Here is a 19,376-nt window from a genome sequence, read left to right as displayed (position 1 = left end):
GCTACATAGTGAATTCAAGGCCAGCCAGAACTACATAGTGAGACCCTGTCTCAAAACACCCTTCCCCCCAAAAAAAACACACACCAAAAAACAAAAAACAACATCAGAAAAACCTCCACATCCTTTAGAAAAGGAGATGTAGAATATTTGGCAAATATAAGGGAAGCACAGAGTCTGGTAATCCCAGGTAAATACCTAGAGACTTTGTTTTCCGTTCATGTCTATATCCACTGAATATATATTCTCATTTTGTTTTGTTTTGTTTTGGTTTTTTGAGACAGTCTCGGTTTATACTTTATCATGCCTTGAACCCACTGTGTAGGCCAGACTGGCCTTGAAATCATGGTGATTCTCCTGCCTCAGCCTCTCGAGTGCTGGGATTACTGGTGTGCACCACTATGCCCAACTATATTCTCATTTTAATAAACAGAATATATACATATGAATTTCATAACCAGCTTTTCACGTTGAACATTAAAGCTATGAAGCAAACAAATAGAAAGCCTTTAAAAACAAAGTATCAAGTCTAGTACACTCTGTAGCCTTCATCCTAAAAGTCTAGAGAGTTTTCAGTTAATTACTTGTTTTAACTTATTCATACATCAGTTATCAGATGCAGGCAGACTTCCATCTCGGCTACGGAGCTCCAGAGTCAGACATGGCCAAACATTCAGACAAGCCTCTAAAACACATCAGAATCAAGCTCCCCAAACCCTAGGAGCAAGAGCTGGCTCAGAAGGGAGGTCACAACACAAGGATATACTGTTGATGTAAAGTACAGCCCATAACATCTCTGTGCTCGTTCTTCAGAGCCCTGAATGTCACTGTCATCTGATGATTCACAGTGGTAGGGCAGCACCGGGAGGTGCAGGCCAGAGGAATAGAGCAATCCAGGCCCACTGGCAGGCCAGGGCCAAAAGCCTCATCTACAACAGGGCTCAATAAATCAGTGTTTGATGAATCAACAACCCAGCAGAGAAAGGAAGAGGCAGGTGATCTAAGGCTTTGTTCTTCCATTAGATTAGGAGCGCCCAGAACAGAACAATTGTATCTCCTATGCTTTCCTAGTCCCTCACCATGACTAACAAGAGTGGTTTCTTTGCCCCAGTTTCAAAAGCACACATTATTCGCTGGTTCACTGAGGTTTGGGAATTAGGGCTGAATTCCTCATCAGACCTGTGTAAACCTAGGCAAGGCACTTAACTTTTCACAGCCTCCTTTCCCTGGTCTATAAATGTGCAGACCATTGTCCAGTAAACAACAGCTGTCATTAGTCCTAACTTCTGCTCATTAATTATTGAGCCACCACATATTTAGTACCATGTGAGGCACTGGTGACATAAGTAAATTATATACATTATCTACAAGGAGTTCATGGTCAATGATCGTAAAATAATGATGATTAACTGAATTGTGGCTAGATTTTCTCCAAACAGGAAAAGTCTTTTTCTTCTTCTTCTTCTTCTCATCTCATTTACTCTTTTCCCTATTCCTAAAGCAAACATACACTGGTTTTTCCTACTGCTCACATGTCGTAGTCAGTTCAGCTCCTAAAACAAAACGGTGGGTTACAAATAACACAAATTTATTTCTCAAAGTTTGAGAGGCTAGAAAGTGCGAGATCAACGGGGTAGCAGAAGGCACCTTCTTACTATGTCCTCACATGGTGGAAAGGGCGAGGCAGTCTTTAAGGACGCTTTTAAGGTCACTAACCCCATTCACGAGGGGAGCCCTCTCAGGACCTTTGCAGAAGCGAGTAGGACCACCTCCTAACACCATCACATTGGAGGTTAGGATTTCAATATATGAATGTTGAGGGGAAACAAACATTCAGACCACAGCACTGGTGGACACTGGGTCCCAAGGGACACACAATGTAGTACTTGGCTACATGTTTTCAAATCTCAGTTTCTTGCTGAGTGATTTCTTTTACATAAATATTGTCTTCTTTTCCAAACAGGGTAAACTGTGAGGACAAGTTGTCTAACTTTGTTTCTTTTGTATCCACCCCTAAAAAAAAGCACAGCACCTGTTTATGAACACACCAATGGATGCTTTCTGACCTTGTAACTGGCCAATCAACAACTCCTGACTGAAGGTTAGTACCTTAGGAACACTTAACTGAATGAAATAATTTTCCTCATTGTTTAGAATGTTGTTATCAGAAACACAACTAAACTGTGACACCAATTTATAATCATAAATTAATTGAAAATAGTTCACAGCTGAAGAATGCTGAGAGAAGGGTGGATGGGTAAATGGTAGACCTTCCTCCTGCTGTCCCATGGAGATGAAAATGGCATGGACACCTCACACCATGTCCCAACTGTCCCCTCTAAAAATGGGTTCAAAAGATCAGGCTTTACCTGCAGCACAAGAGCCTACTTGTCTCTCTAGGAACCATACATGATTATCTACATGTGACATATGATATACTGAATATTATTACTTTAGGATGCCAACAGACAATAATAAATGTGCAATAATAAATAACACCTACATGTAATTCCACAAGGGTCAAACACCACACTATTATACCCTGTCTCAGCTGGTTCAATCATGCTTTAATAATAATAGAGCTCAACACACATGCAAGACTGTGTTCTTGAATTATTGCCTACGGGCCCACAATTATCTAACCTGTGGAGAGGTTGGCTGCTTAAGGAATTAGCATCAAATCCTCCAAACCACCTGTCCAGTGTTTTCCTAATGTTCAGCCAACTTTTACATCCCTAACACGATTCTTGTACTGTCTGTAAACTTTTCAATGCTGTAAAAAAAATTTACAATGTAAAATTTCCAAATATTTAAGACTTCCTCTTCCCTAATGTGAGTTTTTCTAGTTATGTCTCCAGTGGTTTGGTCAAGTTTCCCAGTATTCCCTTGGCATAATGTCACTCAGCCTAAAACTTATGGACAACCTCAGATTCTTTTTTGGTTCTTCATCTGTTAGGACTCAGGAGAGACTTTAACCATGCTCTCTTTATGGTCTTCCCATACTTCAGCAAGAAGAGACACTTCTACATTACTGCCATAGGCTCCTGACACTTTGTGTTAAGATACCTACCTATGGTTCCTTTATCAATTCCTTAAAGGCAGAGACCTGGCTGGATGTCTAGCATAGTGTCTAAGGCATGCATCACAGCTGGCAAGTGTTTCACACATTGAAATGAAATGCTAGGTTTTAAATCAAACCAACAGGCACCAGTGATCAGACCCCATCTGTCTACCTGGGCAAACATATCTATCAATTGGATCCTTGTCACCCTGAGGCTATTTCTAGTGTTAGGGCTCTCTCCTAGGGGAGAGATTTCAAATTACACTGAAAACATAACTGAATCCCTTCCGAAAATGGAGACATTTAAATTATATTTATCAAAATAAACAGCTGCAAAAAAATAAATAAACAGCTGCACTGAATGATAAATGTTCACTATGAAAGTTTCATGTCATGTAGAACTATACAGAGAAGACATTAAAAATTCCTCAAAGCTCCACCATAGAGAGATTGCCATTGCTAATATTTTGGGCAACTGCCTTCCAAACCTTTCTTTTATGCACACATAGAACTTTACTTAATTTAAACAAATAAAATTTACAAATAAGATATGCTGTGTAAAATCCCTTCACTTTTTTCATTTACTAATATGTTGCAGACTTCCTTCCATATCAGTGGAATGCCTTAATCATCAACGGCTCTGCCTCGGGGACATCTCAGCATGAGAAAGACCCTGGGGCACACAGGTTGTCCAATTATCTCCTGATCAGAAATTCCTCAAAGTAGTACTGCTGGGGCAAAAGGCATGCTCATTTAAATTTGTGGTACCTATTACTCTTTTGTGCCCCAGGACAATTATTCAGGCTTGACATTTTCCAGTTATAACATGAGTCATGCTTGTTCTTGCCCAATTGGGGGGGAGGAGTAAAAACTATTTGGTTTTGCTTTTTATATGTGCATATGGGAGGGGTGGGTTTTGGTGTGGTTTACTTTATTAGTGAGAAATTGATATTCTTTCTTATGTTTATTGGCTTTTTGTATGCTTGTTTTTTTAAATTGGCTGGTCACATAATTTGTCCATTTTTCAATTAGAGTATTTTTTCCCTTTAGATTTAAAAGAATCTGTTCATATTAGTTACATTTATCTTATTTGTGCTGCAAATATTGCCCTTGGTTTGACATTTGTCTTTTAACTTAATTTATGGTGGTTTGTTTGGTTTTTGCTATGCAGAGATTTTGGACTTTTTTATAGCCAGATTTATCAACCATTTTTAATGGCATTGAATTTTGTAGCATTATGCAGAAGACATTTTATAAGGTAAAATAATAAAATTTACCTGTATTTTTATAGTACTTCCATGGTTTCATATTTTATAATTAAATTTTTAGATTATGCTGAAAAAATTCTAATATGGAGGAATAAATTGAGGAATTCAATTTTAATATGACGAACTTCAAAATATTTTTAAAGAGTAAAACGTGAATTGAAACTTATATAATTTGTACATCTTTTTGTTTCAGCTAGAGATGCATCTACCCGACTACAGTTCTGGGGTCATCAGGATCTGCTGCCTCTTGGCCTCTCTGAGGTGATTCCTTCTTCAGACATCCTCCCTCTGACACACGAGAGCTGGAAAATGCTAGGAAATACCACATTCATGCACATACACAAATATACACGCACTTATATATCAATTTATATTTGATAAATTAAAAAAATTTGTCAACCTCTATGGTGGGGATTTTTAAACCCCACACTTTCACAGAAATATAGCATAATATTATATTCATTAATATATGTTATATCCTAAATCATTATCCTTTGGTGTGTCCCCCACCCAGTAATCCCATTACTGGGCATTGAACTCAGTGCCTTTACACTGACCTGCTACACCGCTGGCCTACTCCCCCCCCTTCTTATTTTTGAGACAAGGTCTCATTGAGTCAAGAGGCTGCACAGGCTGGGCTTGAACCTGCAATCCTTCTGCCTCATCCTCCTTGAATCTGGGATTACAAACAATGCACTACCACACCTGGTTCCTTTGGTCTTTTTTAAAGACACACACCTTATACAGAATAGATGCTTGTTTAAGTCAAAAGAGAAAAAGAACCAACCAAAGTAACACAAATATTTAAAATTCAAGTAAAAGATAAAGGTTATGTAGATAACTACTGATAGTGTTTGGAGAATTACACATCTATAAGAAACTGTGCACTGCCCCCATCTAATCAGAAAAGACCAATCAACCATTCTTCCAAGCCGCAGCAGCACAGGTCAGAGGCTCGTGCACCTCTGGGCTGCTGATTCGATGACAGCGGTAATGTAACTGGCGTTCACTCAGGGCTTCTGAGTTGCCAAGTGGTTTGCTGAGGCTTTTACACACACGGTGAATCTGAGTCTCACAACAGCTGCAGGAGGCAGGCAATTACTAGCATTCTTCACACTGTACAGAGGGGAAACTGAGGCACAGCAGCCTCAGAAATGTACCAAGACTACATGTTTGTGAGTAGCTGAGCCAGCATTTGAAACCAATTTGCCAGACTTCAGGCCTGTGCGGTTACCATGACACTGTATTTCAGGTCCACCGAAAATAGCCCTAATTATCACAATAGAGTCTCCAGACATCCTCATTTAAAAGCGGAGGCTGAGCTTAAGCAACCAGTTAACAATTACTTCCCCAAGACTCCTGGCCAGTTTGGATTTAATCGCAATGGACAGGAGACCTTACTCCTGAAAGGGGACTTGCCCTTGGTCAAGAGTCACCATCTTCAATCCTACCACCATTCACCTCTTCAGTTAAGTGAACTGGGACTGTTCTTAGCTCCAGTTTCCTCTTCTATCAAGGGGGACAGTGACAATGATAACTGCATTTGAAAAAACCTGATAAACTGTAAAGAATGAATCCAACAGTTGTGTTTTTGATACCAGGTAACAATCGGGGGTGAAAGAACTGGCCACACTTAGGGCCCTGGATGCAGAAGGTGAGAGCTGTGTTGGTCTCTACAGAGGAGAGGCAGGGCTTAAAGGAGGTCAGTGTGCCAGATGGGGGCTGTCAGGCAGGTGCTTAGGGCAGGTCCTTGCTGTCACACCAGCCAGGATTCCAGGAAGAAGCACTGTTTTGAATTCTGAATTCTGTGATGTCTCTCAGGAAAAAATAACTCTGGGGAAAATCGCTATGGATAAAGAAACCCTCCCACCTCCACGGTCACTGGTGAGTCACTTTGAGAATATCCCCAGCAATCCAGCAGGCCATGCAGGCAGCCCGTCCCCTGAGCTTTTCACTGAGTGATGGCACCCAGCAGCTCCTTCAAGGCCTTCTTCAGGGCCAAGTTCACTATCACTATCTGCCTGAGGCTCCAGGCAGAAACAAGAGGCATCTACAGAGGCCAGGGAGCCACTGAGGTGAACCCCAAATGATGTCCAGGGCCCAGCCAACCAGACCCAGCAGTGGGTGCTGAGAATGCGCAGGCTCCTTCAGCTTGCAGTCAGGGTGCTCAGCAACAGCCTGTGCCCAACAGTCTGATTTTCCATGTATCTCTATATCCAACACTAAAAGAACAAACTCATGATACTGGTGGCCAAACGAAGGAAAACCAGTACTTAGATCTTTTTTTTACTTTTTAAATATAGAACGTAAAAACATTTCTTGACTTTTATCACAAGAAAACATTTCCATGTTGAAGTTTTAACTAGCTTTACCTCACCGAGGCCAAGACTGAGATCAAAGCAGCATGTGCATTGTGTATATTTTGTGGTAGATGATGAGGCAAGAGTGAAGAGACTGGACCAGTCTTCTCAGACAGATCTACTCATAGTTACTACTGCTGCTTGAGCGCTAAGTATGCACCAGGCACTATCCCAAGAACTCTCCTGTGTTAACTCTTGGTCTTGCACACAACTCCATGTGGTAGACAACATTATTATCTCCATATTACAGATGTGGGAACAGATAGGACTAAGTCACTCATCAAAGACATCACAAGCAGTAGTGAAGCTGGAACCAATACCTGACTGGCAATACAGAATTCACAGCTCTTTGTTACCTGCTCCTGGACATGCTGTCTCATCTCTGCTATCCTGTAAGCAGCCATGAGAATGGCCCAGAAGCCTCCCAGAAAAGGAAATGAAATATATACATCTTGAGTACTTAGTCACTGGGCTAAGCAGTGACTATATTTAGAAAACACACAGGTAAAACTCTTGGCTGAGGTGGATGGATCTCTGTAATTTTATGACCCCATGTGCACTGCTAGCCATTAATACCTTTCTGAGGCTCAGCTCAAAATATCAGTCTTCTATGCCTCCATCAGGCCCATGTTCCTTACTTATTCTGAATTAAAATTTTTCACCTCTTAGGTCTATGATCTGGCCCCATCACAAATCCACCAAACACTTCTGCCCTTTGCCTTCCTTACCATCCCTTAAAACTTCTTGAACACAAGAAAAGGGAAAGATTTCCTTTCTGACCTTGAGGAAATCACAACGTCAAAGTCAATAGAAGGTTCCCTACACAGCAAAAAAGTTATATTACAGGCAGCTGAAGACCGTCAATAGTTAGCACAGAGAGGAGCAAGTCAAAGAGCTTTGCTTCTTCTCATGGGCCAAGCCATCTCCCAATCCTGCAACTCATCCCCTAAAACAGCCGCGGCTGATGTACAACATCAACCTCCAGCTACAGAGAATCAGAGCAGAAAATGAGGTCTGATGCCATGCCTTGATGCCTTCTCTCTCACACCGAGTATCAAGCAAACTCTACATAGGAAAGGAGAAGAAAATTCTGATACCACCACCTTGGTGACTAAAAACAGCATGGTCCAAGAGCAATATAATGTAAGCTATGTTTGTAGTACTTTTATCATTTTTTATTCAAATAAAAAGCACATGAAAATAATACTAATAATACATTTCACTTACCCTGATATACCCAAATTATCCTGTTAACATGTGAACAATAACAAAATTATTAATGAATAATTTTACATTCTTTTTTCCATATTAAATCTTCATTTAGTTTGGAATTAAAAAGTGCTTTTTACAATTACAGCATATCTCAGATCACATTTAACATGCTTGGCTTCTGCATTGCCTAGCACAGACAAATATTCTGCTACTGTCTTACAAACATAGGTATCTTTAATTAATCTTTATAAATCGGAAATTATTAGATGAATGAACAATATATCATTACCTTGTCTCCAACTGCTTTCAATTTCTGAAGATGTCTTATTTATTTTCTCATTTAACTTTCAGTAAAACCCTGTGAAATTGGTTCCCAGAGCATTTTCCCTGGGTAGCAGAATGGCATAATACCACCAAACACACACACACACACACACACACACACACACACACACACACACACCTTTTGTTGTTCTCAGTTTATGTCCAGCCAAGGATCAGAACTTAACTGAAGCCATACAGAAAGAAAAGTGAGAGAGTAGAGCCAAGTGAGAGAGTAGAGCCAAGTTCCTGCTTGCTTTCCTGCTGCTCAGTCTTACACCATCATTCCAAAAGAATTTGCCATAATAATTTACACACCTCCACTCCAAGGGGTGTTGATAAACATCAGACCCTCGTCGTCTGTAAGCCAAACTCATCAGCAGTCAAGGGACAGAGGAAAAACACTGCAAATGTGGGTATGAGCCATCTTCAGATATTCTGACTGTTGATTAAGGATTCGGTATTTTATTGGTAACTAACTAGGTACAAACACGAAGTTCTGGAGCATAAGTTTTAAGATCAACAGAGAAATAATTTAGAAAAACTCATCTGAGAGTGGTACAAAAATAGAGTTGGAAAAACAAACAAAAAGCAAAGAAGTAAAGAAAGAAGTCTCTGCAGTGGGAAAAGTAATGCTGGGAGGAGAGGGTAAAATCAATACACTGCAATTCTCTGGATGACGGGAGCTAATAACCTAAACCATGGGAGTTGAGGGAAAGTGATGCAAGGAGGAGAAGGTAAGATCACAGGAGCTTGGAACTAGCTGCAAAGCCAAAAGTGACTGAAGTTTAAAACGTACATTATTGTAAGGACAGAATAGAAAAAGTGCAAATAGAAAAGTCAGTATACCTGAATTAGTCTCTCCCCTCCGGGGTAGAGTGAAGAGGAGATAATGATCTCAGGTTTTGACACATTAATTTCCCTAATAAGGCCTGAATCTGTTCTATGTGCCTACTTTAATAGTCTAAGTGAATGACTGCTGAAAGAACTCCAGTAAGCACATGGCTTTGCTTAGAACTTGCTTAACTAGTTCATGATAACCTGAATTCGCTGATCATTTAGTTTTTGCAAGCTGGTCTTGGCTGTGTGCTGTTGCCCTCTGAGTGACGTCCGCAGATCTGCTGACCACTATTCACATATGCTCTGACTACTAAGGGAAGAAAAATTCCAATATGGAGATGAAGTTTCTAGTCAGGATTTGACTTTCTAAAAGCTACGTAAGGCAGAACTTTAAATCTGAAAATTTTTATGGTTCAGCACTTAAAGTGAAAGAAAATGTGCAGGTAAATATCAGTGATAAAGCACCTCAGCAATGACCTCCTACATTCCTTGAAATCTAGGAGTTGAGATGCCCATTTTTCACTTAACCCTTGATGATGAAATGTTCTGCAGAAGTTCTATTATACACATTTAGAGGTTTGGAGTGGTTGGTCTCCTAAGTAGCCCCAACATCATGGAGACCAAATTGCTTCACAGAAACAAAAACCACTATTTGTATAAAGACATCAAGTATCAAAGTACTCCAGCATGTCTTTAGAAACTATGAAATTAACACCTTTAGGAAAGGAATTGAATGTGTGTGCGTGTATTCACACTCAGAGACACACATTTCAGCGCTATCCCCAAATATGCGACCCTTCATGGATTGTGTCAAATCTATATGTTGTAGTACCATTTTCAAAATATTTTGAAACATTTGGCTTTTATTTATTTATTTATTTATTTATTTATTTATTTATTATGTTTAAAAAATTTTTTGGTACCGGGGATCAAACTCAGGACCTTGCGTTTGCGAGGCAGGCAGTGGAGCCACTGAGCTAAATCCCCGTCCCCAAAACATTCAGCTTTTAAAAAGTGAATGTACCTATTTAATAAATGGTGTCGGAAAAACTGGATTTCAACCTGCCAAAGATTAAAACTAGACCCATACCTATCACCATGCACTAAACTGAGATCAAAGTGGATTAAAGATCTAAATATTAAGACAAAAACACTAAATTTGCTGGAAGATAAGTTAGGTAGAACTCTTGAAGACATTGGCAGAGGAAAAGACTTCATGAACAAAACCTCAGTAGCACAGGAACTAGCAGAAAGAATCAACAACTGGGATCTCATCTTATTAAAAAGCTTCTGCACTGCAAAAGAAGCCACCAACAGAGCTAACAGACAACCTACAATATGGGAAAAAATTTTAGCGGCTGTACCTCAGACAAAGGTCTACTATCTAAAATATATAAAGAATTGAAAAAAATCAGACCCCCAAATTCAAAGACCCAATTCAAAAATGGACATCTGAAATGAACAGACATTTCTCAGACAAAGAAGTAAAGACAACAAATAAACACATGAAAAAATGTTCAACATCACTGGTTATTCAAGAGATGCAGATGAAAACAACACTGAGATAGCACCTCACCACAGAAAGAATGGCTGCTATCAAGAAATCAACCAAGAACAAATGCTGGCAGGGCTGTGGGGAGAAAGGAACACTTCTCCATTGCTGGTGGGAGTGAAGACTGGTGCAACCACTGTGGAAATCAGTATGGAGATACCTCAGAGAACTAGGACTAGAGGTCCCATTTGACCCAGCTATTCCCCTGCTGGGGATCTTCCCAAAAGAATTAAAAGAATCAGACCACAGTGATATATGTGCACCCATGTTCATAGCAGCACAGTTTGTAATAGCTAAAGCTTGGAAGCAGCCCAAGTGCCCATCAACTGGAAACTGGATAAAGAAAATGTGGGTTTTTTTATAAAATGGAGTACTACTCAGCCATAAAGAATGAAAAAAGAGTCATTTATAGCTAAATGGATGTACATTGAGACCATACTCTTAAGTGAAATAAATAGGGCACACATGTATAAATACCAAATAGTTTCTCTAGTGAGAGAAACTGATAGTGTAAAGAAGGCTTAAAATGATTAAAATGAATAATTGATAATTTGAAAAGGAAAAAAGGTCCAAAGACGAAGGGGTGAAGGGAGAGGAAGGGGAAAAGAAAAGAGGGAAAGGAAAAACTATGAGAAAAGAAAAAAAAAATGGAAATGATGTCTATGTAAATAGGGAAGGGTGGAGGGGGTGAAGGGCACACAGGTAATGGGGAAAAAATAAGATCCAAGATACATCATGTACAGGTACAAGCACCCAATGATAAATGTAAACGAATTGTATACCTAAAATGTACCAATAAAAGAACTTTAAAAAAAAAAAGTGAATGTAGCCACTGTATTCGGTGGGACATATGTCCAGGCTGGAATATAACCCAATTATGGAATTGCAATTGCCTCTCCCATTGGCTGTGGCATTGAGTCTCCAAAGATGGCTCTCAACAAGTCTTCCCCTCACTCTAGGCACATACTCAGAGGTGGGGTGTCTCGGCACTCCCCAGGCTCCAGGCTGCTCCACAAGACCAGCTGTTGTTTTGATCAACAGAATGCAGCAAAAGTGACATTCCTGGACTCTGCAGCCCAGATCTTAAGAAGCTAGGCAGCTTCTACTTTCTCTCTTTGATCATGTTATGGTTTATGTCTAGTTGTCCCCCAAAGTCTCACATGCTCATAGACAGGGCTTCTGGAAGGTGACTGGATTATGGGGGCTTATAGCTGACTTGCTATTAAAGAATGAGATCTGGTCCAGAAGGGTTTCTCTCCCCAGGTCCTCCCTTTGCTCCTCTGCTTCCTGGGTGCCATGAGGTGAGCAGCTTTCCTCCACCCAGGCCCTTCTACTCTGCTGCTTTGACCTTAGAGCCAGGTGACTACAGATTGAAACCTTTATAAAACTTGTGCCAAAACAAAACTCTCCTCCTTTTAAGTTGTGGGTGTTGAGTATTGTGTCCCAGAGTCAAAGAAAGTAAGACAGACCACAACCACTGTGTGAAAAACTTGGCTACCCAGTTGAGAAGAGAGGTCTTCTGGATACAGGCGTGAAGCCAGCTTGAACAGTTGAATCTAACTGAGATTCCAGCTAAATGCAGCTGCAAGACTGAGCCCAGGAGAGAAGAGCATATGAACCCCAGGCATCCCATAAAATTGAGACCTATAATATATCACTACTGTTTCAAGCCACTAAGTATGAGGTCATTTATTATGGAATTACAGATCTCTGAAATAATAGGTGACAAAAGATATCAAATGCTTTAAAATGAGCCAGACTTACCATTCTCTGCTACCATATGTGATCATCTTAGGATTCTGTGAATTTCTCTTTGTAAATTAAGTAGAGTAACACAGATAGTGTCTTCTCTTGTGTTTAAACTCTGGCACTCAGTAGCATCTAAGGTACTGGGATTTATCTTGCCACTGAATTCTTGCAGTTCTTCCCTCAGAGTACTGGAGAGCTAGTAAAAGTACCTCCCTTGATTGGTGAAACTCTGTCCACTCTTGTACTCTTGCTTTATTCAACACCATACCACAAACTTGAAAATGTTTATGTTAGAAAGTCTAACAAGATAATGGAGTAAATAATACTTCAATGCATACTGGGGGGATAAACAAAATTTAACAGAGACCTTAACGGCACTCTATGGGTACAGACTCATAGAGTCACAGATACAGCAAGGACTAGGTAGGCTTGGGGTACACTGCTTAGCCCCAGTTATTGACTCTCCCTACATTCATTCCCTTGCAATGAATTCCCTGTGTTCAGAGTATACTTTTCTGCCTCCTGATTTTGGGGTTATTTGTGGCTCTGCTTTGGCTTGTGAAAAGTGGGTGGCCATGACAGTGTGCCAGCTCTAAGCCCACACTTAAGAGATGTCATGTGCATGGCTTGCATTCTTGCCCTTCTGTGAAAGGAGAACAGGGCAGTGTCACTCTGGCTGACTCAACTACCCATAATCCAGAAAAAAATGCTTACTGTTGAATGTCACTGAGATCGTGAGGTTGTCTAATAGCCCCAACTGTTGATGGGTACAAGGGTGGTATAGCAGATGCCAACATCTGCAGGATACACATAGTACATTAGGACAATAGTGGCTTCCTGGCTATATAAGTTGTAACTCAAGTTGGAAATGAATGGTTCAGTGCTAAGCAGAATGTGAGTACAAAACTCTTTATTGGATATCACTGAATCTTGCCCTTACAGTCTAAGACTATTTTTCTAAAGATTACAATTTGGTATTCAAAGTTCTCTGTAACCCTAACTTAGTTTTCTCCCATTCATATTCCATTCAAACTAGATTATTTATAATTCTTGAACATGATGGTAGTCTTTCCTATTCTAGTTGTTTCTTATATCTTTCATCCAGAAGTTCTTCATCACAGAAGTTTAGGTTCTTCCAGCCCTTTAATGCCAAGTCCAGATGTCATCTCTATAAGAAATCTGCTCTAATTCTGCTTTTTAAATTAGACTATCCACCTGCTGGTTCTTATCATGATGTATGTTTTTTCCTCTTCTGGTATTTGGCTTATTCAGCCTTATAACATTTCCTTATCCTAGACCACGTCCTTTATGGATTATTTACCTCTGTAATCACCATGGCATTTAGCAAAAGCCCTTATACACAGCATTCAGCATTAAAGAATCAGTGACCAGCCACACCCAGTGGTGCACACCTGTAATCCCAGCACTCTGAGAGGTTGAGACAAGAAGACGGGCAGGTTCAAACCAGCCTGGCCAATGAAAAGGCTCACTGGCATCAGGGATGCAGATGCCATCCCCTGGCAGCCAGGCAACCTTGGCCCTACTAGTCTCGCTGCACTCCAGCCTCCAGATACACAAAATCGAGGTGGTGCACATTTCACAGAATTATTGTAAAAATTCAACATGAAAATGAATGTAAGTGCCTCATGGTGTCGGACATATGGTGGCAGTGCCATACATAGGAGCTCTGTTATAAAAATGATAATGTCACAGAACATCACATAGAAGCTAGTTTAAGCAAATTCTTCATTTTAGATTATTTGCTCTGAAAAGTAAAGCATTAAGACAATAAGGATTCAAAGAAAATTAAAAAAGACAATAAGGATTCTAGCTCTAAATGGCAGTTTTCCCAGATACTATAGTGTCAATAATCTGGATTTCTAGTTTGACTAAGATGCTCATATATCCATTATTTTTCTCCACAGTTCTAAACTCCACAGGCAGTCAACATGAGAGGCAAATTTGTTCCAGACCAAAAAAAAAAAATGCATCTCTGTAAAACAAAATAAAACAAAACCTTTTTTCCCATTCACATTAGTCCATTAAAAAAAAACATTTTATAGCATTCCTAATTTTTCACCAGAGGACTAGAATAGCCATTAAAATGAATCAAAAGCTAAGACTGTACAAGCATAGATTTATTTGACAGTGATCAAATGGTACAACTCAAAGTAAACATTATCTCAATGAGGTTCCTTATCTAGTAAGAGAGAAAGGAATGTTTTTATAAATAAAAAGGTTATGCAACTGTCAAGTCATAGATATTATTGTTAAAGTCATTCAGGAAAAACCATTTTGTTTCATCTGCCTTGAACCAAATGGAATGTACACATATCCATACTTCATCAGAGAAATAACTGATCTTTTTTTTTTTTTTTTTTTTTTGAGACAGGGTCTCACTATGTAGTTCAGGCTGGTCTTGAACTCACTATGTAGCCCAGGCTGGCCAAAAACTCACAGTGATCCTCCTGCCTCAGCCTCCTAAGTGCTGAGATTACAGCCATGTGCCACCATGGCCAGCATAATAACTGATCTTTAAAGTGACAAACTGAGGATCAGGAAACTCAAGGGCCTGTAATAGCCAGAGGGGTAATGCCAGGGAATGACCTGGACTTAGCATGCATCCACAAAGAAGGTTTAGCAGTTAGCGGTTCACTGGAGGGCCCAGGCTGACTGCAGGGGCAATTGTTAACCCACCCACTGTCTGCTGCTCAAGGAATGAAAATCTGGGGTTGCTAGAGCTTCTGAAGAAATTTGGGGTTTCATGTGAAATGCCATGAGTTTTAAAGGCTGCCTTACTATTTATTTTACAATTCTTTGAGGCAAAGAAAATATATTTATAAGCCAGACGTGGCTATGAATTGGAAGTTGTGACCTTCGTACAAGACATGCTAAAGCCACTCTGAGTCATCACAGAGAACTTTGCAGATGATTATTAAATTAATTGTATTTGTATTTTTAATATGAAAATGTACAATTCATTCTATTAATCCTAAAATATACCTCACTACCTTCTGTATCTATATGCCAGATCACCCCACTGTTGGCCTCTGTTCAGTTTTATTTATTTTTATTTATTTATTTTTTTGCCAAAATCCTCCAAACTCTAACAACTTTCAATAGCTAAAATCCAATCAAAGCACATAGGTACCATACCTGGAATTATAAATAAACCCATTCACAGGTCTAGCTTCATTGTAACAGTACTCTAGGGCAGTCAAGGCACAGTCGTATCTTTAAAAATCAAGTCAGAGTAAACACAAAGGACATCTGCACAAGGCAGAGAATCAAGTTCTTAGACACGAAACTGGCTTTTAGGTTCAGAGATAGTCTAGAACTTGATTCTGAGTATCGTTCTTAAGAGTTACAGCTATACTCGTCCAAACATAGTTTAATATCTACATCAGTACTTAACGTAAAAACAAAAACAAAACCCAAGTAATATTTCTTTTATTAACTGCTTCACTCCAACCTTGGTTAGCGGAATGATGAGACTATCTAGCCTAACAATTCTGGGAAAACTTCTCATTACAAGCTGATGCCTTGCTACTGGAGGTACTGATTAAACTCAAAATGAACCTTGAATTAGATGCCGTGATGAATTAGATACAATAATGGTTCTGAAAATGTAGAAAAGATTTAAGATTTAATAGAGTCACTCAAATATTAAAATGGCATGGTGGAACTGGCTCATAGCAAAACTTAATTTTCTATTAGTTTTATTACATGGGTGAAACTACTTAGTTAAGAGAGAACAGATGGGACTGGGGCGCATGGTTAGGCTGCATGGACGCAGTTCTCCTCTTGTGGACCCACAGGAGGAAAAGGACTTTTTGGTGCCTTGTGGCTTGCACTTTTCCCCAGCAAAACAGTCTTGTCCTCTCAATTCCATTGTGTGCCTGGGAAAAAATAAATATTTCCATAAGAGGCACAACTACAAGAATGCTATGAGCTCGTTTTAAAAAGGTTAGCACCATATGTTGACTTTAATAGCTATTTTTTTAACCCTAACAATCTATTTGTCATGTAAACACCACAGAAAAATCGCCCCTTTCAAAAAAGCTCATGCAGAAGCATTAGACTCATAATTGAAAGTACACACCCAAAGCAGGCAAAAATATGGCTTATGTTTTAAAATGCCAAATAATTTTACTATGAAATGTATAGATTTGCATGATTTAGTATTTATTTCTTATTAACCAGATCCAAGTTCTCTGATATATCTCTACTATAAATGTATTATCTATTTAGAATATCTGTTTTTAAAAAGTATCTATTTTTAAGCCATACAACCTGTATTTGCATATACAGGTGTAAGCTATCCTGCTTTGTACCATAGAGCCAAAATACTAAAAAGATTAAAAATACAATTTTGGGGGCCAGGGATGGCTCAATGGTGGCCGTGCCTGCCTCACAAGCACAAGGTCCTGAGTTTGATCCCTGGTACCAAAAAAACCCCAAAAACCAAAAACAATTTTTTAAAATCTCAAGTTACAGACTAAGAAAATGTTGTATTTCCTCCAGTTTTTTGAACTACAGCACTAAAAGTAATCTGTATTAACATAATCTGGATTTGCAGATACAAATATAAGTCAATGGTTGGTTGTAAAATGCAATGGGGTTGGGAAGACCCTCACAAATTGGCTATTAAATCCTAAATCAAATTATTTTGGAATGACTTAACTCTTCTTAGTTTCAACCCTGGAAATAGGCTCTAAAATTGGAATTGTGACTTTTTATGTGCTTCAAACAGACAAACTGACTTTACAATTGATATTCTGTAAGAGAGTAGGTATTTCTAGCACCCAAGAAACTATATAATGTGGAATGGGGGAAGTCAGCGGCATGATTCCATTGTTGTTTATCCAGACTGTAGCTTTCAGCCCTGCATTGAGACCTCCTTGTATATCAGTTTCTAATATGTCACCAACCATCACACAGTCCCCAGACTGTACTCCAAGGAGATCACAACAATGATAAAATATGGAAGGTGCTGGTTTCTCCTCTTTCTGCTCTCCACCTACAACAACAGCGTCAAAGTAGGACTGACAGGCACAAGCCTCGATCTTTTCCCGCTATCTGTCACCATTTGTTAATAAGAGTAGGCGGACCTCCTTGAGAAGTTCTGTGAGCATGGCTTTGACATCTTCGGCTAGGGTCATATGCTGTAGACAGCAGATTTCCACAAGAAATAACATTCCTCAGCCTATCTCCTGTTGTCCTTACCACCTTTTGTTTCCTGGATTGCTTCTTCCCAGTGGGAAGTCCTTAGGTCTGTAATCCATATATTGTAAGGATGAAAGCATTCTTTGCTGAGTTTAACTTGTACTTTATCACAGATGATTTCAGTTTCTTCTTTACAATGGTATTTTGATTATAATAGATTTATTACCTCTGACATGCCCTTCCAGCTTGCTCTGGCCGTATCAGTGAATGTGTTGTCCAGGTCGAAGAACACGCCCCTCATGCAGGTCAACCCCGTGGCCCACGTGCCCATCCAGAGCCCGACGTGCCACTTGCGCAGGTGTGAGGTTGCCTGAGGGAGAGGATGTGGACTGCCAGTGAGGTCAGCTGACCCCACGCAGCTAAGAGGCACTGAGCTAGTCCACCGTGGCCTTTCTGGAACTCCCTCTCTGTTCAGTTTTATGGCTCTCACCAACCAGGATACCCCATGGCCACTGCCCCTCACACCCATGACCTTGAATTTAAATCCTACTGGTTCTTTAAAGTGTGGTTTAAATCCTAACTCTGGAACAAAACCTCCACGATCCTTCTCAAAATACTCTATAAGGGCAATCGAAATATACAGTGAAATTTAAAATTAAAAAGTTAATTATAGTAAAAGATGCATTGCCATTAATCCCCCTAAAACTGCCCCTTCATTTCAAACACATTTATCCCATTGTTCTTGTCACTTTCTGAAATGATTCCAGAAGTCCTTTCATGAATGTCTTTATAAGATGTGATGAAAATTATGATGAATTCTGCTGCTGCATGCCATCCAACAGAAAGGCAGCCTCATAAAAAAAACATTATGGATCCACCTTATTCACCAGATCTGGCACCATGTGACTACTGGCTCTTCCCCAAAGTCAAGATGACCATGAAAAGGCAAATGTTTTAAATCTATTTGGGACATGAGACAGTCCTGATAGCACAACTAAAGACACTCCTAGAAGAGGACTTCCAGAACTGCTTCAAAAAGCGGCTATGCCAGGCATGGTGGTGCATGCCTGTAATCTTAGCACTTGGGAGCCTGAGGCAGGAGGATCACTTTGAGTTAGAGGCTAGCCTGGGCTACAGAGTGAGTTCAAGGCCAGCCTGAACTACATAGTGAGACCCTGTCTCCAAACAAAACAAAACAAAACAAAACAAAACAAAACAAAACAAAAAAAAGTGGCTAGGACCACAAGAGAAGTGTGTTTGAAGTGAGTGGAAGTATTTTGAGAAGGATTAATGGCAATGACCTTTTATTGTAATTGACTTTTTAGAAATTTGAACACCTACTCTATTTTCATCACACCTTGTATGTACAAATCTTGATAAAAATTATCCAACATAAAGGGTTTGCACTGATTTCTATCAGGTCTCCTCACCCCTTTGGCCCAATGGTGTAAGAAGATACTAATTACTCACTATAGCTCTTCACTGTTACAAAAATCAAAGGCCTAGAACCAACAGGTCAAGAATAAAGTGTAAGACCATAATGTTAAGTGAAATAAATCAGACACACAAGCTTAAATACCACATCGTTTTTCTTTTATATGAGAAACTCAAAGTGTACACAAGGAGCAGATGGGGTGGATACATGATAGGAAGTAGAGAATAGATTTTGTTCAAGTGGGTATTGGATCAAGAGAGGGAAGGAGTGGGGTGGGAGAGGGTGGCAAGGAGAAGAAAAAAGATTTGAGATGTGTTATATACACGAACCAACTTCCCACAAGGAATATAATCATTATGTACTGCAAACATGTACTAATAAAAAATAAAAACTGAAAAGAAAAAAGTGTGACAGC

General features: G+C 39.6%; 1 protein-coding gene and 1 pseudogene across 4 annotated transcripts in view; both read right to left on the bottom strand.

Moving 5' to 3' along the window:
- The window catches only part of CUNH1orf21 (chromosome unknown C1orf21 homolog), a 246,604-nt gene that overhangs the window by 129,243 nt on the left and 97,985 nt on the right, over positions 1-19,376 (bottom strand). The window lies entirely within an intron of this gene.
- The window catches only part of LOC147823136 (N-acylneuraminate-9-phosphatase pseudogene), a 29,008-nt pseudogene extending 9,632 nt beyond the window's left edge, over positions 1-19,376 (bottom strand). Inside the window, exon 1 of the transcript XR_015444581.1 lies at positions 1-19,376. This exon is cut by the window's left edge and continues 9,632 nt beyond it. The product of XR_015444581.1 is annotated as an N-acylneuraminate-9-phosphatase pseudogene (transcript).

Source organism: Heterocephalus glaber, unplaced genomic scaffold, assembly GCF_053883595.1.
Source record: "Heterocephalus glaber isolate CG9 unplaced genomic scaffold, H.glaber_assembly_v1.0 deba00001600, whole genome shotgun sequence".
NCBI classification, from domain to species: domain Eukaryota; kingdom Metazoa; phylum Chordata; class Mammalia; order Rodentia; family Bathyergidae; genus Heterocephalus; species Heterocephalus glaber.
The sequence above is the reverse complement of the archived record's forward strand: the minus strand, read 5'-3'. Positions and strand labels throughout refer to the sequence as shown.